The 25,308-nt window shown below is 38.2% G+C and overlaps 1 pseudogene; it reads left to right on the forward strand.

Moving 5' to 3' along the window:
- The first annotated feature begins 1,327 nt into the window (after positions 1–1,327).
- Positions 1,328–2,166, forward strand: LOC145014569 (uncharacterized; annotated as a pseudogene).
- The last annotated feature ends 23,142 nt before the right edge of the window (positions 2,167–25,308 follow it).

The following is a 25,308-nucleotide window of genomic DNA, read 5'->3' on the forward strand; positions in this document are numbered from 1 at the left end:
ATTATTCTTGCCGACACTTACATAATTAGAAAAGACAAGATAGAATTATTATCTTCTATAATGTTTTGTTATCTTCAATGATGTGTTTTATTTAATAATGATTGCTTACACCATTCTCATTCCTTGTTGAGTTGTTGGCTGCTTCTTCTTTAGATGCTGAATAAGATGATAGAATTTATATTGTTTGTTGTAGTTGCGTGACTGCATCATAAACAGACTCACAGACCCATCTATCTTGTATGGAAGGAGTTAACTCGGATTCTAGGTAGTCGATACTTGATAAGCTCTCTCTTCTCCCGCTTTTGCGCCTCAGCAGCTTGCCATCCTACTCTGCATCGCTGTTGTTGCCGCCTTACTCCGCTCACCGCTGCTGTCACTCTACACTCCCCTACTCCGACGCCGCCTGCTACCGCCTCTGATTTTGAGGTGTTTTGTTTTCTTTCCAAAGCCATTATTATTTACTAGTATTTTCAAATTGTTAACAATTGGGTTTCTATTTTTTTTACGTGTTTATGGTTAATTGTTAGGGTTTGTTAATGCGAGAATGCAAATTTGAGTTAGTGTTTCTTGAAGATTGATTAGTTTATTTCTAATTGTTACTTAATTTGTTGAAATTGGAATTTAATTGTTAGGGAGAATGTTGGGATTGATAAATTAATTCATAATAATTTGTGTTTTCCTCCTTGAAGTCAAAATCAGAATAACTCCTTGGAGATGAAATAATTAGCAACAACTCAAACAAAAACAACATCTACCCATTAACACAATCATATAAAAAATCAACATTTTTGAAAAAAAAATCGCATTGAAATTGAAATAGAAGAAAGGAGAGTTATTGTTAAATTTGGGGAGGGATCTATATTGATTTAGCATTAAAGAGTATGCTATTTGAAGCAGAATTAAAATTTGTGTCATCTTGAAATGAAGGGATTATCCATCTTTACTATAGGAATAGAATCATGTTAGTGAAAGAGTCATCTTTGTGTGATTGTATGCTTATTATAGCGTTTCAAGAAATGTTAGTTAAAGTAGTCATGGAGCTATAATTTAAATGGAGTCTTACATGTTAAGTTCTCATACTTCTTTCCCCTCTGGACACAATTAGTGTTAGGTTCTCAACTCATCTAAATTATTGTTGAAGTTAATAAAAGTTGTGATGTTATTATTGTATGTTTTTTTCAAAAAGATTATTATTAATGATTGAAGATAAAGAATTATACGTAGTCATGTAGATATAAGAAATAGGCCAAAATATACAAGCATGTCCTTTTTGGTCATTTTACGTATTTAATGAGTTTTTGCCAAACACTCCATAAAATGCTTTCAGTTTTTTTGTTGATTGATCAAGAAATCGGAAAAATGAAGGAAGAAGAAGTGAACAGATGTCAAATCCAAGAATGGTATCCAAAATTCAAATACACAACCATCAAAACAATAATCCATGAGCTCCCGGAATCCTTCATTCAATATCTCCTCGATGATTCCGGTCCTTTCCTCCTTCCACTTTCCATTTCCAATTCCGATGCATTACCCAACAGAATCTACAATTCCGAAGACTAACAAGACTACATTATATCCCAAGAACAAGAATCCGATGATGAATCAGAACAACTACCACTACCACCTTTATTCCCGGAATTGGAATCACAAATCAATGAATCAATCAAAACACTCGGTTGTGCCATCTTCCCTAAACTCAATTGGACCTCCCCTAAAGACTCTGCTTGGATCAACTCAACCGGGACCCTCAAATGCACCTCGTTTATCAAAATTTCCATTTTGCTTAAATCATCTGATTCATTGCTCCACGATCTCTGCCACGTACATGATTTGTGTAATGACTGTAATGCCCCTAGACCTGATCATTTCTTCCTGGCCCTTCAGAAATGGTACCCATCTCTCCATCCTGAAATGGAATTCCGTTGCTTTGTCCGGAATCACATCCTTGTCGGAATCTCGCAACGAGAAGTCACGTGGTTTTACTCGATTCTGATCGAAAAGAAACATGAGTTGGAAACAGGAATCTGATAAGCTATGAATAAGAATAACTCACAAAGGCACATAAACTCCAGAATTCATATGATTGATGACAGTTCTGTCACAATTATAGAGGTGAGAGTCTCTACAAGGTTCATAAGAATAATAACAAATTCTCGATAAACAACCCTACACAACAAACAAGCATAAATACACTCATAATGGAATAATCCTCAAAAATAGGGACCACTGGGACCACAACCCAGCTGGAATTCCCCACGACTATAGCAGTGCAACAAAACTAATGCTAAGGTCATAACCACCTGAAGGAATAACGGAAACAAAAGGATAAAACAAAAAAGGAAAACAAACATTGCACCACACTCCCATGCTGCTTTATTATTTATCGACCTTTCTACCCCTCCTACTGTAAACTAGAAGTTCTTGAGGCTTATCAATACCATCCTCCCAAACTTTAACCTTGTCCTCAAGGTCAAAACTGGGAAATTGCTGTCTAATCTTTTCCCCATGTTCCCTGCCACTTAAGGAGCACTTCTTTCTGATCCTTCCCCCCATTTTTCTTCATTCTGACTCCACACAGCTCTTCTGGTTGCACTATTAACTCCAAATCACTATTCAGTTGTGGTGGTATGATGTTAGTTGGGGTTGGGGTACCTGTGGCTAGCATTAATTGAGAAATGTGAAAATTTGGATGGATACTGGCTGTTTCTGGTAGCTCCAACCTGTAGGCTACCTTTCCGACTCGTTGAAGCACACGATATGGTCCGTAAAACCTTATAGCTAACTTCTCATTCTTCCGCTTAGCCAGGCTCTTCTGTCGATAAGGCTTGAGTTTTACATACACCAGATCACCAATTTCTAATTCTACATCCTTTCTTGTTTTGTTAGCTTGATCCGCCATCTTCTGTTGAGCACGAATTAGATTCATTCGCAATTCATCTAGAATTACATCTCTATCTTCCAGTAGACGGTCAATGGAATCAACAGGGGTCTGTTGTCCTTTATAGAGAATGAGGGGTAGTGGGTCCCGTCCATACAATGCCTTAAAAGGGGTACATTTGGTGGCTGAATGGAAAGACGTATTGTACCAATATTCAGCCCAAGCAAGACATTTGGCCCATTTGTTTGGTTTCTCGGAAGAGAATCCTCTTAAGTAAGTTTCTAGGCGCCGGTTAACTACTTCGGACCGCCCATCAGTTTGGGGGGTGGTAAGAGGTACTATTCTTAAGATGGACCCCATGAAGACAGGATAACTCTTGCCAGAAATGACTTGTAAAAACCCGATCTCTATCACTGATAATAGAAGATGGGAGCCCATGCAACTTCACTATTTCCTTCATAAAACAGTTGGCCACCGTTGTTGTTGTAAAGGGATGCCGAAGGGGAATAAAATGAGCATACTTACTCAAATGGTCCACAACCACCCAAATTGTATCCCATCCTTCTTATTTGGGAAAACCTTCTATGAAATCCATGGTTATTTCTTCCCAAGTTAGAGGAGGAAGGGCGATCGGCTGCAACAGTCTTGCTGGGTTGGTTGTAAGATTCTTGTGTTTTTGACAAACCTCACACCATTTGACATATTCAGCAATGTTATTCCTCATTCCCACCCAGAAAATTTCAGAAACCGCTCTTTGATAAGTCTTCTTTTCTCCCGAGTGCCCTCCAACTGGTGTATCGTGGAATTGTGCTATGATGTCAAGAATCAAAGGGGAATTTGCAGGAACCACCAACCTCCCCTTGTATAGCAGATTATCACGAAAAACTACAAAACCCTTGTCTGAATTTGCATCCAACTCTAAATCCTTCTTGATAAGGTTAATAAACTCATCTCGTATAAGCTCTTCTTTGAGTTTGTCCCAAAATTCCCAAGGCCCTGCACTCATGTTGTCATAAGTGATCTCAGGGTTCTTTCGAGATAAAGCATCAGCCACCCGATTACTCGCACCTGGTTTGTCGTGTCTATCGAAGTTGAACCCCATCAATTTCGAGACCTACTTTTGGTAATCGCTTCCCACCATTCTCTGTTCCAATATATGCTTCAAACTAGACTGATCCGTGTGAACTATGAACTTCCTCCCAAGAAGATAGGGTCTCGATTTGAGAACTGCCATCACTATTGCCATCCGTTCCTTCTCATATATTGATTTGAGCCTTGCCTTTGTACCCAAGGTGGAGCTGTAGTAAGCTATGGGATGGTTTTCCTGCATTAACACCGCTCCCAAACCAAAACCTAATGCATCCGTCTCCAACACAAAGGTCTTTTGGAAATCGGGCATGGCAAGCACCGAAACAGTCGTCGTTGCCTTCTTCAAGTCTTGAAAGGCCTTCTCAGCTTCTTGGTTCCACCCGAATTTATCTTTCTTGAGTTGCTCCCTAAGTGCCGAGGCAATGTTGGCATAACCTCTTACAAACTTCCGATAATACCCTGTGAGTCCCAAAAACCCGCGAAGTTCCTTGATATTCTTAAGTGTAGGCCAATCTATCATTGCTCGGATCTTCGTCTTTTCAGCTGATACTCCATCTGCAAATATATCATGGCTGAAGTATGACAATTTCCTTTGTCCAAATTCGCATTTCTTCTGATTCACAAAAAGCTTGTGTTCTCGCAATTTTTCCAAGGTTGTCTTGAGGTGGATTGTGATCCTTCATCAGGGCTGTATATGAGAATATCATCAAAAAAGACCAAAATGAACTTCCTTAAAAAGGGTCGGAAGACTTCATACATCAACGATTGAAAGGTAGCAGGGGTGTTGGTAAGGCCAAACGGCATGACATTGAACTCGTAATATCCTTCATGGGTCCGGAACACTGTTTTGTGCACATCCTCAATTTTCACTGTAATTTGATGATAATCGGATCGCAGGTCCAATTTGCTACAAATGGTAGCCCCATGTAGTTCGTTCAAGAGCTTATCGATCACTGGTATAGGAAATTTATCGGGCACCGTGACTCTATTTAGTGCTCGATAATCCACACAAAATCGCCATGAATTATCTTTTTTTTTAACGAGGATCACCGGACTGGAGAAGGGACTGTTACTGGGTTGGATAATATTGGCTGCCATCTTCTCGGAGATCATTCTTTCTATCTCATCCTTCTAAAAGTTAGGACATCGATAAGGTCTAACACTGACAGGGGACGCACCTTCCTTTAGGATGATTTGGTGTTGTAATTCACGTTCATGCGGAAGTCCTGTGGGTTCTTGGAAGACATCTTTGAATTCTTCTAACACATGTGCTAGGAAGGTAGGAACCTCCTTCACATTTTTCTCCTCCACCACTATGTTGCTCATCTCAATTAACAACCCACAGGAGTTTTTGCTCAACTCTTTTGACATGGCTCTTACAGAAATTAATGATCTTCCGAGAGAACGGTCACCTGTGAGCTTGATTTGTTGGCCTCCCACCTCAAGTTCCATGGTTTGTTCTTTCCAATTAGTTTGGGTAGTTCCAAGTGTTTCCAACCATTTCATACCCAGTATAACATCTGAGCTTCCAAGCCGTAGGGGAAGAAATTCTTCCACGACATCGATTGAGTCAAGCTGGAGCAACACTCCTCGACAAACTCCCTGGCTTGGTTCGCTATCCCCGGTTCCCATCTGTACGCCATACGGTTCCGTCTTTTGTACATGAAGCCCTAATGAAATCACCAGACCTTCTGATATGAAATTTTGGGTGGCTATAGGGTCGATTAACGTGACCACCGGCCGGTTCATTATAACCCCCGGATCTTCATTGTTCGTGGGGAGGTTAACCCGGCTACTGAGTTTAGCGAGACTTCCACTTCCAAGTTGACTTCTGCCGAATCAAGGGTTGTTGGGTATGTTTTTCCGAGTTCTTCCCCTTTCTCAGTGCCCAATTCCGGCAGGGCGACGTCGTCTTCTACCAAGATGACATTCACTTGGGTCTTACACTGATGTCCTCGGAACCATCTCTCGCCGCATCTCTAACAGACCCCACGATTTCTTTTATCTTGTATTTGAGCTTCTGTGAGTGAACGGTGTTGGCGCATATTTCCGCCGATGCGCTCAGGTATAGCGAAATAAGTGGTTGAAGAATTACCCCCAATCCCCTTTTTGCTCGATTGAGGATTTCGGTTCGCTATAGCTCCAAATCCGCTAGCCAATAATGCCCGCTTTCTTTCCTCTATTTGCTGGGCTAAATCAATCGCCCGGCCCAAGTCCCTGGGAGTCCACATTCTCAGTTCACTTTTGATGTGGTCCTACAGCTCATCGATGAAATTCCTTAGCGCGACCCGTTCCATCACCCCCTCTAACACCCTGTTCCCGAGTTGCAATTAACGAGGGAAATCGAGAGAAAAGGATGGATTTGGAGAGAAAGAAGGATTCAATGGCGTTCCCGAGTTTATTTTTTGCACTGATTTGGGAAGAAAGGAAAGAAAATCGGAGGTATCTTTCCTCTCCTAATCTTCCTCCCAAATTGGAGAGATTTGGAGAGAAAGAATCATTGACAAGAAAAAAATCTCGGTGATTCCCAAATTGCCCTTGAACCCTATATAATCACGTCAACAGCAAAACACAGAAAAAAAAATCGTTGCTTCCTTCTTCACGCTCTGTTGGCTGTTCTCTCTTTCAGCAAAACATCAGGTTTCATTCTGTTCTTCGCTTTCTTATGTATGATCGTTATTTGCTTTTAATTTGGTGTTAGTTGCTGTTTCAACCCCTTCTTCGACTTCTTGTGTATGATTCTTATGTGTTTTTATTTTATTTTGGTGTTAATTGTTCGTTCAACCCTCCAACTCTGAACAAATAAGTAACAAAAGAAGCAACAAGTATTTTGCTTTTGCTTTTTGCTGCTGTACACGACAAGAAAAAAGAAAAAAAAGAGATGTGAACTTCTCTTATGCTATTTATCAAGTAACTACAAACAAATTATGATATTTATATGTAATAGAAACATATGAAAAAGATATCTCATAAAGTAGCTACAATTAATGCTATTTATATCTAAAAGAAACAAATGAAAAATAAAATGATAATGACCGGTGCATGTGCTTCTATAACTTTTCTCTTGTTTTTAATTTGGTGGTAGTTGTTAACATATGACTAATTATTGCACATACTATTTGATTCATTTTCTTGGTGTCAATACTACTACATAGGAGTTTTTTGCAAAAAATTATATTGGAGTCCCATAAACAGTTAAACTATCATAACATATTAGATGCATATGGAAATTTATTATCAATACTTTGTTATCTTTCATTCATATTTTATATTTATTATGCTTTACTATTTTATCTATAAACGTATTTCTTTAAAAATGTATACATCATTATTTATTTTATTATAATTTTTTCATAAGTTTCTTCAATTCAATATTGATTTTTCATATTATTATAAATGTATAAATTATAAACAAGTACATTTTTATATATCGTTTAAGAAATTTATTTTCACAAATTTGTTTGCCATTGAATATACCTTTGGTTTGAGCGCCGCCCATTGCTTGTACAGGTCGCCACCATGAATTAGTCGGAACCTGTTCAGGAACAACTCCTTGAGCACCTCCCAAGTGTTCAACACCTTTCGTTGATTTGACCACCGGTACCAAGCTAAGGCACTGAGCTCCTCCCAAGTGTTCAACACCTTTCGTTGATTTGACCACCGGTACCAAGCTAAGGTGTCTCCGCTGAGGTAGAGGACCGCAGCGTTGATCGTTTCCTCATCCAATAACTGATAAATCGCAAAGTAACGTTCCGCTTAAAGAACCCAGCCATCAGGGTCAGTCACATCAAACGCCGACATGTTAATCTTACGGTGTCGATACTCGTATCTTCCCCCGTCTCTGTCATTACCGTTTTGGTAGAGCGTCCCAAAAACGAGGTCTGGTCCACCAAGGCTACCTTGTCCTGACCCCTCCTGGCTTGAGCCACCAGATCCGGAACCCATGATTACAGAGCTGGCCAACCCTTTGTTTTTGTTCAACGCTGTTCCAATGGAAGTATTGATGCCAGGAGTAACCATACCTGAAATAGTACCGGGAGGATGCCCCTTCCCGGCCCCAACAAGGATGTCAAGTCGCTCTAACACCTTCTCCATGGCCGACTTTTGCTCATCTTTCCCTTGGATCAACGAATCCATTCTCATCTTCATTTTCTGGATATCTATTCCATGAGAATGAAGCTGGATTTGCATCACCCCCACTTGTTCCTCTACCTTCTTCACAGCAGCCGCCTCATTTGAAGCTCCTCCCATTGAATCTCAACGCTCTGATACCAATTAATAAGCTATGAATAAGAATAACTCACAAAAGCACATAACCACCACAATTCATATGATTGATGATAGTTCTCTCACAATTATAGAGGTGAGAGTCTTTCCAAGGTTCATAAGAACAATAACAAATTCTCGATAAACAGCCCTACACAGCAAACAAGCTTAAATACACTCCTAAGGGAATAATCCTCAAAAATAGGGACCACTGGGACCACAACCCAGCTGGAAGAATTCCCCACGACTACAGCAGTGCAAGAAAATTAATGCTAAGGTCATAACCACCAGAAGGAATAATGGAAACAAAAGGACAAAGCAAAAAAGGAAAACAGACACTGCACCACACTCCCATGTTGCTTTATTATTTATTGACCTTTCTACCCTTCCTGCTGTAAACTAGAAGTTCCTGAGGCTTATCAGAATCAAGAAATTTTATATTGAGAATGTGCGTATGAGATTTGAGTAAGGAAGTTACACGTTTGATGTGTATGTGAGAATGGATGGGGAGGCTAAGCTTTTGGATTTTAACCTGTGGTGTGTGTTTACATTGTCGTTGTTGTTTACATGGTCGGAATTGGAATCGGAATCAGAATCGGAATCGGTGAGAGGGGGAATGGTATTTAGAATTGTGGAGAGTCAGTGTGGAGTGAGGCCGAGTTTGAAGATGGCGGTTCCATATGATTATTTGGATAGAAGTGAAGGAAGTGGTTGGGATCAGTTTCTTAGAAATGCTGATGACAAATTGAGGCGACAAACGAGGTCGGCTTGTGCCTAGTTATCAAGTTTTTATGAAATAGACTTTTTATTTATAATTGAACATCATACTTTTAAAAAAAGCTACCAATAGACTATTTATTGTTTTATTATATAAGAGGACTCGAGGACCTTCAAACTTATATGACAACTTGGATGAATATGTTTTTGAAGAGAAATCATGAAAATGTGTTTTTTAGAGTATTCACTAAAACACCCACACAAAAGCCCAATATTTTGTTACAAACAGTCGACCACAATTCCAACTTTTTTACAAGCCCAAATATAAAACCCAAATATTCTAATGTTCTATAATTTTGACTATTATAACAAAATAAACAAGTAACTGTGAATTCTGGTCCTTGAATTTATGATTGAAATGTCGATCCGATTGTAGTATATAATTGGACTATCAAAATAGATACGACATTCAATGCATGTTAATATAGAGATTTTGTATGGCGGAAGAAATTGCCAACTTGAAAATGAGAGAATATTATCCAATATAACACCAAGTTCCTATAATCTCGTGAGCTTTGCAAGAAGGTTATCACCAAATAATGATACAAAGGTGAGCCAATATGTGGAAGGGCTATTGTGAAATTATCAATTCAGCATGAATGAAATGACTAATATTGATCAAGCGATGATGAAAACAAGAAAAATTGAGAATACTTTAGATGTTGAAGGGGTAGCAAGTCACAAACTAAATCAAGAGAATATCTTGTTTTCTTTAGATGTGGAAGTAAATAGCACATTGCTAACAAGTGTACCAAGGTGTGAAGTGTTTTAACTGTGACGGATTTGGCATTATGCCTCGTCTTGATCTTTGAAGAAGAAATAAAATAGCGATGGAAGTATGAAGAAAGACATTCCAAGAGCAAAAGGTCATTGTTTTCATATCACTACGACCGAAACCATGGAAGATGCATAAATTGTTAAAGGTACCTTCCTTTGTGAACTACATCCCTCATTACTTGGACTTTGTGACATAATTTACGCATTATTAAATTGGTTCAATTGTATTAAACTATTTGAAATGAGATATTATAAACTATTTTCAAGTAGCTCATGAAGGGGATGTTTCAGTACAAAATGATAATGCTACATAAACATAACGTACAATCTAACAAGAAAGGGAAGACTTTGTTTTGTCATATATAAGAGAACTACATAGTTGACTCTAACAACAACCTATGGTCTTAAAAAATAACTATGTGGTTAGGCATAAGGGTAACTAATATATACATGTTTACTCGATGATTCAACAGTTATAGTAGGAGGTTCAGTGGAACTATTCGGGCCTCGTATAATAATTAAATCATTATAAGAAATAGTAGGTGAATGAAAAGTAGAACATGCATTGATACGTTCTTTAGTAGATTTTATAGTTGTTTTAAATGTATACATCGCTTTAAATAACCTATGCATGCAATTGATCCAAATATTTTTTTAGGTAGTTTAGATCAAAATATGTTGTCTTGAGAATAAAAACATACATCGCGAGTAATTAGCGAATTATATTTACTAATGCATGGCTAAACTGTAACATTGAGAATGATAAAAAGTTTTGATAAAGGAATAGGATAAAACGGTACCCACAGTATAATGATTGCATATGAGAATATTTAAATTTCAATACACAGTAAAAGGTATTCAATGTTTTCTCATTTAACAAAAGATGGTGTAGAAGTGTTTATTCGAGTACAAACAACAAATCAAAGTAAAACAATTGTAATATGAACATACGAAGTAAATAAGTTATGTTTTCAGCTCATATTACTTTCAAGGACACAAGTACAAAACTGATAGTAATTCTGTAAAGACTCTCTACTCTCAACTCTATGTTCATCTCCTATTTATAGGAGGCTAAAAGTACAAAAAATACTAAAACTAAACACTTAAGCTTCGATAATAAAATGCCTTAGCAAATACATAATGAAACCTACAAAATAGAGAAATACACAGACTTTGACATACTACAAGACATTTCGACTCTACAATCTCCCCCTTCGTAATAATGTCGAACTTCTCAATTTGTGAGAATCTGTGCAGCAAAAAAGCATCATCCTTCGTATCTCTGAGTACCATGTCACAATCTTCTTCAACTCCTTTTTATCTCCCTGATTATTCTTCAAGCAGTTATTCATACGAACAATGAAGTTTGTATATTGGGAAGTAGTATATATTGTGACAACTGTCAAATTTCGGTCAAGTCAAAGTCAACTAAAGTCAACAAGTCAAACTGTTTGACTCAATTTGCCCTTGGTAACTAGAATTTACGTTATGAAATTTCTACACAACTCTCTATTCTAATGAGAGATCATAAATCAAAAGTGTGAACATCTAGATCTCCTTAACCAAAAACTGTGGTACGTGGCTAGCCAAACCGATAAAACAATGTTGCATACTCATCGGGAGTGTGTAAGATCCTTAAACAAGGCTTAACAGTGTTTACAGACCTTGCATTGCGAAGCCGGACACTCACAAATGCCACACTCGAAACCCCTCTCAATCGTTTTCACTCTATCTCTCTCTATTTGAAATCTCTCTAAGTATGTGAAATCTCTCTCAAAACTCTCTTTGTATGAGAAATCTCTCTAAGTATGTGAAATATCTCCCAAATCTCTCTATGTATGTGAAACTTCTCCCAAAACACTCTTTGTATGAGAAATCTCTCTAAGTATGTGAAATCTCTCCCAAATCTCTCCAAGTATGTGAAATCTCTCTCAAATATCTCTCTGTATGAGAAATCTCTCCAAGAATGTGAAATCTCTCCAAGTATGTGAAACCTCTCTCAAATATCTCTTTGTATGAGAAATCTCTCCAAGAATGTCAAATCTCTCCCAAATCTCTCCAAGTATGTGAAATCTCTCCCAAATCTCTCTCAAAAGCTTCCCGTAACTTTTTAGAATCATTCGGGTCATTCCGACCCTTAACCGGGTCAAAAACGGCTTAAAACGGGGTAAAAACGAGAAAAATGGACCTTAGGAACCGAAACCCTCTTATAAGAGGCGAAGTCTCTTAGGACCCGAAGGTCCTCTTAGGGACCGAGAGCAAGGAGGACCCGAACCGTCCTGAGCCGAAGGTCCTCTCAGGGCCGAACCTCGCCCAGGAGGAACCGAACCCGAAAGACCCTTGCAGGCCCGAACCTCGCAGAATCACCCGAACCCGAAGGCTCCTGGAACCGAACCCGAAGGTACTGTTCACTATTGTTCATTCGGTTCATTTCGGGTCTGACTTCTCGCCTTTCATCTCCGGATCGAACCCTCGCCTTCGCCTCTCACTTCTGGTTCGCGCCTTTTCGCTTCCTCGCCCCCTCTCGTTCCTTGCCTCCTTTCGCTTCCTCGCCCCTTCGTTTCCCTCTGTTCGTTTCCGGCTACAATCCTCAGCATGGACCGAGTCTCGGCCTAGGACCGAGAGGTCTCGCTGGGAACTCATTTTCTCCCGGTTTTCGCGTAGTTTTGCGTTTAAGGCCCGTTTTTAATTATTTTAACGCGGGATTTTCACCCAAAATCATATTTTAACATAATAAACCCTAAATATTCACAATTTAATCATATTTTCATAAAAATCTTTATTTAAATAATAAAAACAAGTGGGTAAAGTGCAAAGAGGTGGAGTGTTGACTTTGCTTTACCTTATGACACAAGCAACCACTCCCACACCCACTCTATGACCAGCCACACCTCCCCACCTTACCTAGGTCACATCAATGTCCTTTCCACTCAATTATCACTCTTTCCCACGTTTTTGAGAGCTGAATATTCATCCTCTCTCCTCACTTCTCTCATTTGCTCTCATTTCACAAGAAGATCAAACTCTTTCCTCTCTCACTTTCTCTCTCTAGAAATTCGAGATTCAAGGGTTGATCTTGAGTTTTTCCTCCACATTTGGTAAGCATAATCCATTCTCTTTATGATTATCTCACTTTTTTCCACTCAAATCATGGATATCTTACACAAACTCCATTATATTTGTGTTAGAGCTTCGAATCTTCAAGTGTTCTTGGGTTGAGCACTTCTCTTATTCAACACTTATCTACTGAAATCACTCAAGGTGAGTTCATACCCCTAAATTTTCATGTTTTCTCAAGTTTTCAGGGGGGGGGGGGGAATACAAGTTAAAACACTAAGAACATAACTAAAATTTTCTAACAGCCTTCATCAGAAAAGTTCAACTCCATTCATGGACTGTTTTGGGCATCTTAAACATTTTTGTTTTCAAAACTGTACAAGGTGCAAATAGTTCAAATTTTTAGCTTTAAAATGACTACTTTCACATCTCCATACGATTTTTCTACAATTTATGGTGATTTTTACAAAACTGCCTATCATTTCAAACAACAATCCGGACCAGTCTGTGATTATGGACTTTTTCACCCAAGTTGGAGGTCATTAAAAATCGTGATAAAAACTATGAGTAAACAAGACACATTTTGTGAACTCTCAGAATTTACGGATCTAGTTTTCGACTTCATATGATTTTTCTATGATTTTTCCAAAACAGTGCAGAAAAGCTAAAGTTAGCCAACAACATATAAATATCATAACACTTTGTATTATGTTGAGCAAAGTGTATAATCATAAGTTCTAATTATTGAATGTGTTTCTTTGTTAGTTTATCATCACGAACTGAAACTAAGTCATTCGTAATAAATATTATGCATTCATTTTAGAACAAGTATGATAAACTATAAAAAGTATAGTTTAATAAATTCATAACACTAATACATTTCCATAAAAGAGTTCATACATATTACATACATTTTAGATAAACTATAATAGGTATAGTTTATGATACATCACTCAACACACTCGTACAGAAAGGGTACATTCATACAGAAAAGATTTATATTCACACACATTTCACGTAAACTTGTTAACTTATATCGTGATCTCTCTTTCTCTATCTCTCTCTCTCCCCGTACGTCCGAGTGCGAGATTTAATTCTTGGTAGTTATAATCAGAATCTCCTTGAGGGAGAAAGTGATACTTGTATATAGATCTATATTGGGTTTGACACCCCACACCTTGCTGCTAGCTACAGTGGGACCTGCAGGTCTACAGGTGACAAATGTCATTTCAGTTTTCGCGACGCCTGAGAACGTCATGGCAGGTTCACATAGTCATAGTATGATTATAGCGACTCACATAGGGATATAACAATCCATATGTTTACGGGATTTATTTATAAAACCTAAATGAGTTTTATGTCGATTTAAAATCACTTTTTATCTCAATGAGTACATATATTACTGTACACTTTTGGTTTTGGTAGTTACGACTACACATCATTTGAAACCACATTTATACCTTTAAGTATGGTCAATACTTGTTATCTCTCGGTCCACGGATTTAGGACTACATATATATAAAGTATTAACAAACATGAGAACATACAGAAATTTCATTTAATTCAAACGCGTCCATGTCCATTTAAGTACATAACATTTTCTATTAATAAGAAAGATTACTTATACATTTTGGTCTTCGGTCATAAGACTACATTATATAGATTTTAAAGAAAATATCGGATTTTCTGGATACATATTCTAACGCTTTTACAAGGAAAACGATTTACTTTTCTAACGAAATCTCTTATGAACTCACCAACCTTTGTGTTGACACTTTTCAAAACTACTTGTATTCTCAGGAATTCAGTGAAAACAGGAAATCAACAACGTTTTGAGGATGGGACGATAAATCGTCAAACAGTTCATTTTGTATCATAATGTAATTGATGTGAATCATGTAAACATGTGCTTTGATGTAACATTTTCAATTATGTTTGTATTGGTTGTATTTACTTTGAGCACTATTATACCCATTGTTGTGATACTCTACATGAAGTCCTCCACCCCCGGACGTTTCTGCCATCCTTGGTTTGGGGGTGTGACATATATTTCCAATTCACAAGCTTGAAATAGAAATCTCTTAGCTTTCCCATTCTTGTCTTTTCCAGCAAAGATCAAACCAAAAGGTTTCAAGGAAATCTCTCCATCAACATATTTCTTCAGTTCAACTTGGGTCTTTGTGGCTTCCATTGCAACATTCACTTCTTTACCCAAAGCTGATGTTAATTCCACATTTGTTAAGGCTAGAAAATCATAGTAATTGTCTATGAAGATTTTAATATGACCCAGACCAAGCCTCAAAACGTCTTTATCAATTCCTTGAAGTTACAAAACCTTTATATCTTTCAAAATTAATGCAACTTGAATGTGGTCATTCAAGTTCATTAGTGGAAATTCAGCAATTGAGAAATCACAAATTTGATTGTTCTCCCTTACAACATGATACCAAAAATTTTGTATCATATTCTCGAACAGGACATCTTTCGTTATGCTGACCACCTTCTTAATATTCACCAACGACCATATTTACTCTGGTTCTTTTCCAACGACTGTATGAAACCCAAGTTTCATATGAATATAATCATCTTCATTATCGAACTTCTCGATTATCTTATATTGAGTCATGATGAACATCATTTAATTTATTGGCAAATCAAGTTGATTCATATCAGTGTTAGTGATAGAATAGCTTTTCTTCGGCTTTTTCTCAAATACATACATATGATTAAAAGCAACTCTTGCTTCAATACCCTCATAACTATATAGTTTCTTTGGATCTCCCTTATCCATACCAAGTGAATCACTTTCCCGAAGTCTTAATGTGCTATGTATTTTCCTTTGTTTATCCATTTCAGCTTCAACTTCAACCTTTTGATTCTTCTTTTGACTTTTCAACTAAAATCCCCTTTCCTTTTCCATCATCTTCTGCAGGTTTTGGTTTCGAAGAGCTTGAACTTCCTCCTTCAGTAGAAGAACCAATAACAATTACCTTTAGAATGGATCTTGTTGTTGTCTTGATAGCTTCTGTTGTATTCACTTTCGAAACAATTGGTGTTGGAATTTGAGTAGACACCACTTGAGTTACTTTAGTAGTGGTTATAACCTTCGTTACTTCAGCAATGGTTACAACCTTCTCAATCTTTTTAGTCTTATCAACACCTTGAATTTTCTTTTCTCCTCCTTGCACCCCTGTGACAGCAGGAGGAGCATTCGAAGGTAAAAGACTGACAATACCAAACAAGGTGTCACACCCCCAAACCAAAACGGTGGAATCGTTTGGGGGCGGATAACTTCATGTAGTATCGTAACAATTGAATACATAGTAGAGAAAGTAAAACAACCATCATATATATAATATAAAAGTTACATTGTTGAATGATACTTGTTTAAAACAAATTACAATATGATGACAAAAATGAGTTTTAAACTGACGACTTAGCATCACTTCTCCAAAAGCTGAAGTCTACCTGTATTACTGAATCCCTGAGAAATACAAGTAGTTTTGATAGAGTGTCAACAATAAAGTTGGTGAGTTCATAAGTGTTTATGTATAAAATTTGTAAGTTTGGTATAAAATCATTGAGTTTACTTCTGAAAAATCCAATATTTTTCCATGAGTGTGTGGTAGTTTAAAAGTTCCAAAATTTTAATGCCTTAGTAGTTATCATGCCTAGAATAACAGATTTATGTATGTATCACTAAGACATTTGATAAACTTGTAAATCATCGTATTTTTAATACTCCATTTGATTTTTATAACCATGCTATTGACCTAGACTGCCTGTAACAACGTTCTTCAGGCGTTGGAATGTTATGACGTTTGTCACCCCAGACCTGCCGGTCTAACTGTAGCTAACAGTTTACATGCGGGATTGTCAATCCCGTATAGATCTATACACAAGTATCACACTCTCCCTACAAGAGATTATGGTATATAATACAGGACTTTAAATGCATACTTGAAAGTACGTGAAGTTGAATGTCTCACAAAACTTAGTATCAAATAGATTTACGTATGAAAATTCCATTCGTTCTTGTATATGAAAGTATTTCCTTGATATAGTACATATAGTATGTAAAATATCATTATCTCCTTGTAAACTATACCTATTATAGTTTTTCTAAAAGTGTGTTTCGTTTGTATAGTAAACCTTAGTGTAATGTCGACTTTGTATGTAAAGTATAACATTTATAATAACATTATTGAACATTTATACTCAAAATATAAATAAAGTGTTTGATATTTATATCACAACATGATTCATTCCAAATGACAAGGTGTTATTGTAATATGTGTTGCATGCGAACGTTTTCATATGACAGTTAAAATAACAATATGAAATGCATAGTAAAGGATAGATATTTTCATGCGATAATAACCGAGTGTTTACTTGTATTCCCCCCCCCCCCTAAAAGTATTTAAAAAGCAATTAAAACGTATTTAAAGTGTGTTGGTAGGGGTATGAACTCACTTGATAGAGTGAAGATGGTGTGATGAAAACCGGGCAGAACTTCGACAGGGGAAAACGGATTTCTCAGGATTCTCGGGAGTGCAAAACCTTCCTTCGGGACTTGGATGCGAAGACCGGGGCTTCGAGATATTTCTTGCACGCAAAACAGGGTAAAAACGCAAGAGAAGGAGAGAAAATGAGCAATCATGTCTGGAACCCTCCCCTCCCCTTTATAAGGGCTGGAAACCTTTGATATGCGGGGTGTAACTCCGGGATACGCGGGGCGTACCGGACGTCATGCATGACCACATCCTCGTCTTCCGGACTTCAGATGGGACGGGGCATAGAGGTGTAGAGGGGCGACGTGGACGATCTGAAGCCTAGCACCCAAGTACGATGGGCGTACAAGGGTACTCGACTTGGTTTGTGCACCTCGAACTTGTAAAATCTGTAACTTTTGCATACGAGCTTCGTTTTTGATGTTCTTTATATTCACACGTAGGTGAGAGTGTAATCTACAACTTTCATTCAGACTCTGTCGACTAATTTTGACTTTATTTTTAATATATTATTTTTAACAAGACGGGACATGAAAAGTCCATTAAAAATCCGTAACTTCCTTATCCGATGTCTACTTTTGACAGACTTTTTACCGTTGTACTACCATTGTTGAGGTCTTCGATTCTCATTTAGATTGTTTCGGTCAAAAATCCCTCGATCTCTATTTCGAGTTTTCAGTTGTCTACTGCTACATCCAAAACTTCGAAAAATCATAACTTCCCAATTCGAAGTCAGATTTGGGCGTTCTTTTTATGTATGTTCACGGTTTAATGATATCTACGATTTTCATTTAGATACTTAAGGTTAAAAAGTATTCTGTTAAAACTTCGTGTTTTACGTTTAATCGTATTGACGCTTTTGTTGTGAATCTTAGGTTGATCATAACTTCTTCGTTATATCTCGGATTTTAGTGTTCTTTATATTTCTGAAAACCTTGACATGATAACTACCATTTACAAAATCCAGTAGATGACTTTTGAACATTCTATTTTCAACAATAACTTCATTATATTAAAAGGGGTTACAATTCTTGACTTTTTAGGTCATTACATTGATTCGAAATATCGGGTTGTCACATCATCTCCCCGTTAGAGGGAATTTCATCCCGAAATTTAATGTAAGATAAATATTTGTGGATTAGGGAAATTGATTCGGATGCTTTTTTTTATTTGGTCTTCGCGCTCCCAAGCGTATTCGGGTCCTCGTTTTGCATTCCAGTGGACCTTCACAATGGGTATGCGACTTTGTTTTGTTCTTTTAATTTCCCTATCCATGACCTCAATTGGTTCCTTCGTAAAGTGGAGACTCTCGTTGATTTTGATTTCATCTAGAGGAACGATGAGGGTCTCATCAGACAGACATTTCTTCAAGTTTGACACATGAAAGGTAGGGTGTCCGCTATTAAGTTCCTGTGGTAGTCGAAGTTTGTATGCTACATGACCGATCCTTGCAAGGATCTCGAATGGTCTGATATACCTTGGGTTTAGTTTCCCACGTTTTTTGAAATGTATTAACCCTTTCTAGGGTGAGACCTTTAATAGTACTCGGTCCCCGACCTGAAATTCCAAGGGCTTCCGTCTTTTGTCCGCATAACTTTTTTGTCTGTCTCTTGAAGCCTTTACTCGTTCACGAATCTGAACAATCTTCTCAGTTGTTTCTCTTATGATTTCTAGGCCTGTGAGAGCACTGTCGGGTACGTGTCCCTTGACTAGTTATGTGTCGCCCACTTCAGCCCAGTATAGTGGTGATCTGCACTTGCGGCTATAAAGGGCTTCGAATGGAGCAACTTTAATGCTGGAGTGATAGCTATTGTTGTATAAGAATTTGACTAGTGGTAAATGGGTATCCCAGGCTTTACCAAAATTGATTACACAAGCTCTTAGCATATCTTCCAAGGTCTGTATGGTCCTCTCAATTTGACCGTCGGTTTGTGGATGGTAAGCGGTGCTCATGTCTAGTCTCGTTCCTAGAGATTGTTGTAGCGACTACCAAAATCGCGAGTTGAACCCACTATCTCTATCGGAGATGATGGATATTGGTACACCATGCAGTCGTACAATCTATCAGATGTATGTTCGAGCTAGCTTCTCCATCTTGTCGGTTTCCTTTATGGGTAGGAAGTGTGCGGATTTTGTTAATCTATCGACGATTACCCAGATGGTGTCTAGTCCACCTGCTGTCTTGGGAAATTTGGTTATAAAATCCATGGTTATCTGCTCCCACTTCCACTCGGGTATTTCGGGTTGTTGTAGTAATCCTGATGGATTTTGGTACTCTACCTTGACTTTGATGCAAGTCAGACACTTGCCCACGTAGGTAGCGATCTCTACTTTCATGTTCGGCCACCAATACCGTTTCTTGAGGTCCAGATACATCTTGTCCGAACCTGGATGCACTGAGTATCGAGTTTTATGAGCTTCGTTCATGACAACGTCTCTGAATCCACCAAACTTCGGGGTCCAGATCCGATCCACGAAGTAACGAACTCCATAGCCCTTGACCTCAAGATTATTATCCATTCCCCTTAAGGTTTCACTCATCACATTCTCTGATTTCAAGGCTTCCATATGAGCTTCCTTGATTTGCGTGGATAGGTGTGAATGGATCATCATGGTTAAGGATTTCACTCGGCGGCCCGAGTATTCCTTTTGACTTAGAGCATCAGCCACCATATTCGCTTTTTCCTAGATGATAACGAACTTCACATTTGTAGTCATTCAAAAGTTCGACCCATTGTCTTTGTCTCATGTTGAGTTCCTTTTGATTAAGGATGTGTTGTAGGCTCTTATGATCGGTAAAGATTGTGCATTTTGTGCCGTAAAGATAGTGTCTCCAAATCTTTAAGGCGAAAATGACTGCTCCTAGTTTGAGGTTGTGTGTAGTGTAGTTAACCTCATGCGTCTTGATTTGTCTCGAGGCGTAGGCGATGACCTTCCCTCGCTGCATCAGATCACATCCAAGACCTTGATTAGATGCATCACAGTAGACCACGAAGTCTTATGTTCCTTCTGGCAAGGATAATATAAGCGCGCTACATAGTGATTGCTTCAGTGTTTGGAATGCAGTGTGTTGTCTTTCTTCCCAATTGAAAATTACACCCTTCTGCGTCAAGGTGGTAAGTGGTTTAGCAATCTTCAAGAAGTTTTGTATAAATCTTTGGTAATATCCAGCAAGGCCCAAGAATTGTTAGATTTACGTTGGGGATCTTGGTGCTGACCGGTTCTCTATTGCCTTGATTTTGGAAGGTTCCACTTGTATCCCATCTTTGCTAACCACGTGACCTAGGAAATCTACTTTTCGAATCCAAAATTCGCACTTAGAGAATTTTGCGTATAGCTTCTCTTTTCTTAGAGTTTCCAAGATTCGTCGGAGGTGTTGGCCATGTTCCTCTTTACTCTTTTAATAAATGAGTATATCGTCTATGAATACGATCATAAATTTGTCCAGGAATGAATGACACACTCAGTTCATTAAGTCCATGAACACCACCGATGCATTTGTTAATCCAAAGGGCATCACTACAAACTCGTAGTGACCATAACGAGTTCGAAAGGCTGTTTTGGGAACATCTCCTTCCACGACTCATAGTTGATGATACCCAGATCTCAAATCGATGTTTGAGAAATAACTCGCTCCTTGGAGTTGGTTGAACAAGTCGTCAATGCGTGGTAGGGGATATCGGTTCTTGATAGTGAGCTTGTTGAGTTCCCGCTAATTGATACACATACGGAAAGATCCATCCTTCTTTTTTACGAACAGGACTAGTGCTCAGCTCCCTAAGGTAAGAAGCTCTGTCTGATGAATCCTTTGTTGTGTAGTTCCTTTAATTGGCTGGATAATTCTTGCATCTCAGCTGGCGCTAGACGATACAACGACTTAGCTACTGGGGTAGGTCCGGGAATTAAGTCGATTCTGAACTCGACTTGTCGTTCTGGTGGGACTCCTGGAAGATCTTCAGGGAAGACATCGGGAAAGTCGTAGACCTCTGGAATGTCTTTGAGGTCTTTCTCTTATTTTTCCTTATCTACTACGTGGGCTAAGAAGGCATGACACTCCTTACGTAGGTATTTTTGGGCTTTGACGCAATAGATGATTTGTAAATTGGTACCGGGTTTGTCACCATAAATGACAAGAGTTTCGCCATTTGGCAGATTTAGGCGAACAGACCTTTCGTGACAACGTATATTGGCATGGTGTAAGCTTAACCAATCCATACCGATGATGACATCAAAGCTCTTTATAGTGATCGTCATTAGATCGATTTGAAATGAATGTTCATTTAGAGTTAGTGTGCAGCCTATGTACATATCGTTTGTGCTTTCTGTTCTACCGTTTTCCATTTCTACTGTAAATGTCTTATTGAGTGATTGCGGATTCTATTTTAGAGTTAGCATGCATAAGCATTATTTTAGTATGTGATTGCGGATTCTACCCGTAACCACCGTGGTATCAGCTATTGCTTCGTTCTACCCTATTGCCAACACTCTTCCTATGCCGCCAACATTCCTTGCCTTAGGGCAGTTCCTCTTGTAGTGTCCAGCCTCACCGCACCCATAACACGCCTGACCCACATCCAATCCAGGGACTTGGGTGATTGGTCGAGCCGGTGCCTTACAGAAACGGGCAGTGTGCCCTTTCCTGTTGCAGTGCATCTCCTGACAATTTCCATTGTGATGGAAATTGCATTTGCTGCACTTTGGTAGGTTCCCAGCGTATTGCTTTTCTGGTACAGAGGTAACAGGAGCAACAGTGGGGGTAGTAGCGGCATGGATGACCACTATTTGTTGCCTCCTGGAAGGTTCCTGTGTAAACTGACTCTTCATCTTGTTCCAAAACTTCTTCTTCTTCTTGTTGTTGGTACTGATATTGTTGTTGTTGTTGTTTCCTATGGTTTGCTCCGAGACAGTAGTTGCGAGGCCTTGACAGATTCCATGGTCAACGAGAGCTTGTGCCAACTGTTTGGCGCTATCGAAAGTGACTGGTTTGGAAGCTAGTACGCTTCCCCGAATCTGGGGTGACAGTCCCCAGATGTGTCTTTCGATCTTCTTGCTAATACATAGTAGCGAAAGTAAAAGAACCATCATATATATAATTTAAAAGTTACATTGTTGAATGATACTTGTTCAAAACAAATTACAATATGATAACAAAAATGAGTTTTAAACTGACAACTTAGCTTCACTTCTCCAAAAGGTGAAGTCTACTTGTATTACTGGATCCATGAGAAATACAAGTAGTTTTGAAAGAGTGTCAACAATAAAGTTGGTGAGTTCATAAGTGTTTATGTATAAAATTTGTAAGTTTGGTATAAAATCACTGAGTTTACTTCTGAAAAATCAAATATTTTTCCATGAGTGGTGGTAGTTTAAAAGTTCCAAAACTTTAACGCATTAGTAGTTATCATGCCTAAAATAATAGATTTATGTATGTATCACTAAGACATTTGATAAACCTATAAATCATCGTATTTTTAATACTCCATGTGAGTTTTATAACCATGCTATTAAGCTAGACTGCCTGTAACAACGTTCTTCAAGCGTTGGAATGTTATGACGTTTGTCACCCCAGACCTGCCTGTCTAACTCTAGCTAACAGTTTAGGTGCGGGGTTGTCAATCCCGTATAGATCTATACACAAGTATCACACTCTCCCTACAAGAGATTATGGTATATAATACAGGACTTTAACTGCATACTTGAAAGGACGTGAAGTTGAATGTCTCACAAAACTTAGTATCAAATAGATTTACGTATGAAAATTCCATTCGTTCTTGTATATGAAAGTATTTCCTTGATATAGTACTCATAGTGTGTAAAATATCATGATCTCCTTGTAAACTATACCTATTATAGTTTTTCCAAAAGTGTGTTTCGTTTGTATAGCAAACCCTAGTGTAGTGTCGACTTTGTATGTAAAGTATAACGTTTGTAATAACATTATTGAACATTTATACTCAAAATATAAATAAATTGTTTGATATTTTTATAACAACATGATTCATTCCAAAAGACAAGGTGTTATCGTAATATGTGTTGCAGGCGAACGTTTTCATATGACGGTTAAAATAACATTTTGAAATGCATAGAAAACGATAGATATTTTCACACGATAATAACCGGGTGTTTACTTGTATCCCCCCTCCCTTAAAAGTATTTAAAAAGCAATTAAAACGTATTTAAAGTGTGTTTGTAGGGGTATGAACTCACTTGATAGACTGAAGATGGTGACATGAAAACCGAGCAGAACTTCGATAGGAGAAAACGGATTTCTCGGGATTCTCGGAAATCTCGGGAGTGTAAAACCTTCCTTCGGGACTTGGATGCGAAGAGTGGGGCTTCGGGATATTTCTTGCACGCAAAACGGGGTAAAAACACAAGAGAAGGAGAGAAAATGAGCAATTATGCCCTTTTATAGGGGTTGGAAACCTTCGGTACGCGGGGCGTAACTCCGGGTTACGCGGGGCGTACCGGACGTCATGCATGACCACATCCTCGTCTGCCGGACTTCGGATGGGACGGGGCATAGAGGCGTAAAGTGGCGATGTGGACGATCTGAAGCGTAGCACCCAAGTACACTGGGCGTACGAGGGTATGTTGGGCGTAACTCGTCTCGGTTTGTGCACCTCGAACTTGTAAAATCCGTAACTTTCGCATACGAGCTCCGTTTTTGATGTTCTTTAAAAAGTATTTTATTAAAACTTCATGTTTTACGTTTAATCGTATTGACGGTTTTGTTGTGAATCTTAGGTTGGTCATAACTTCTTTGTTATAACTCGAATTTTAGTGTTCTGTATATTTCTGAAAACCTTGACATGATAACCATCATTTACGAAATCCAATAGATGACTTTTGAACATTTTATTTTCGACAATAATTTCATTATATTAAAAGGGGTTACAATTCTTGATTTTTTAGGTCATTACATTGATTCGAAATATCGAGTTGTCACACAAGGGTGCCAATTGCTTGTGAAGGACTGATTCAAACAACATAAATTTTTGAGAAAGAAATTATGGTGTGATCAGAGGAGAGGAGCTTGGCTTCTAGATTAAGGATTTCAATTCATTTAGCAAAGTGGTGACCTCCATGAAGCTTTTACTATCATCAGAAGATAGTTGAGTGATTTGTGGACTTAAAGCTTCATACAATTTGACAAACTTCGTAACCACATCTGCTATAATATCCATCTTCTGATTAAGAGATGCATAGTCATGTTGTGCAATAACAATATCCTTGGTCATGTCATCTCTCAATTTATGAAGTTTCGAATTAACATTTTCCCTTACCTTCTTCACATCTTGCACAAACAAAACATGTCTTTCTTTAGCAACCCTCCTTAAATCTCTAACTTCTTCATTAAATGTTGAAGATTGAGATTTGATTCGAAGCTCATTGTTCTTATCATTACTATCCACCTTCTCAAGGATTCGAGATTAAGAAGCACCAAGCAGAGTAGAAAACTTATTTAACAAACGAGCTTCCTGGTCTTTTAACATGATATCCACTTCAATACTAGATAAGGAATGCATCGGCTTGAGATTGAATGTTCGAATTGAGCTTTTTGTTCAAAATCTTAAATTGTTTTCCCGACATCAACATGTGATCGGGAATATCTTCTTCTTCTAGATCAAACTCAAGCTCATCGAAAGTGCCTCCAAACCCTCCATCATCATTTTCAGAATCATCAATAGGTTTTGGTGGTTCATTAGATTTTGGTCGATCAGTAGATTGGGAAGAAAACAAAAAAGTGATAGGTTGATTGAGAATTTGTGTAAATGTTGGTGAAGATGAGATTGTAGGTGTAGGAATTATAAATGGTGGTAAAGAAACAAGAGTACTCGAAATAGGTTTGGAAGAAACTATAATAGGAATACCTTGAGATGATTGAGCACCACTCACATAAACATGTGTACCCGTATCAGATACGTTTGCAACAATGTTTGAAATTGGAAC

The sequence above is a fragment of the Lactuca saligna genome, chromosome 9 (genome assembly GCF_052625555.1).
Source record: "Lactuca saligna cultivar CGN05327 chromosome 9, ASM5262555v1, whole genome shotgun sequence".
Lineage (NCBI taxonomy): Eukaryota > Viridiplantae > Streptophyta > Magnoliopsida > Asterales > Asteraceae > Lactuca > Lactuca saligna.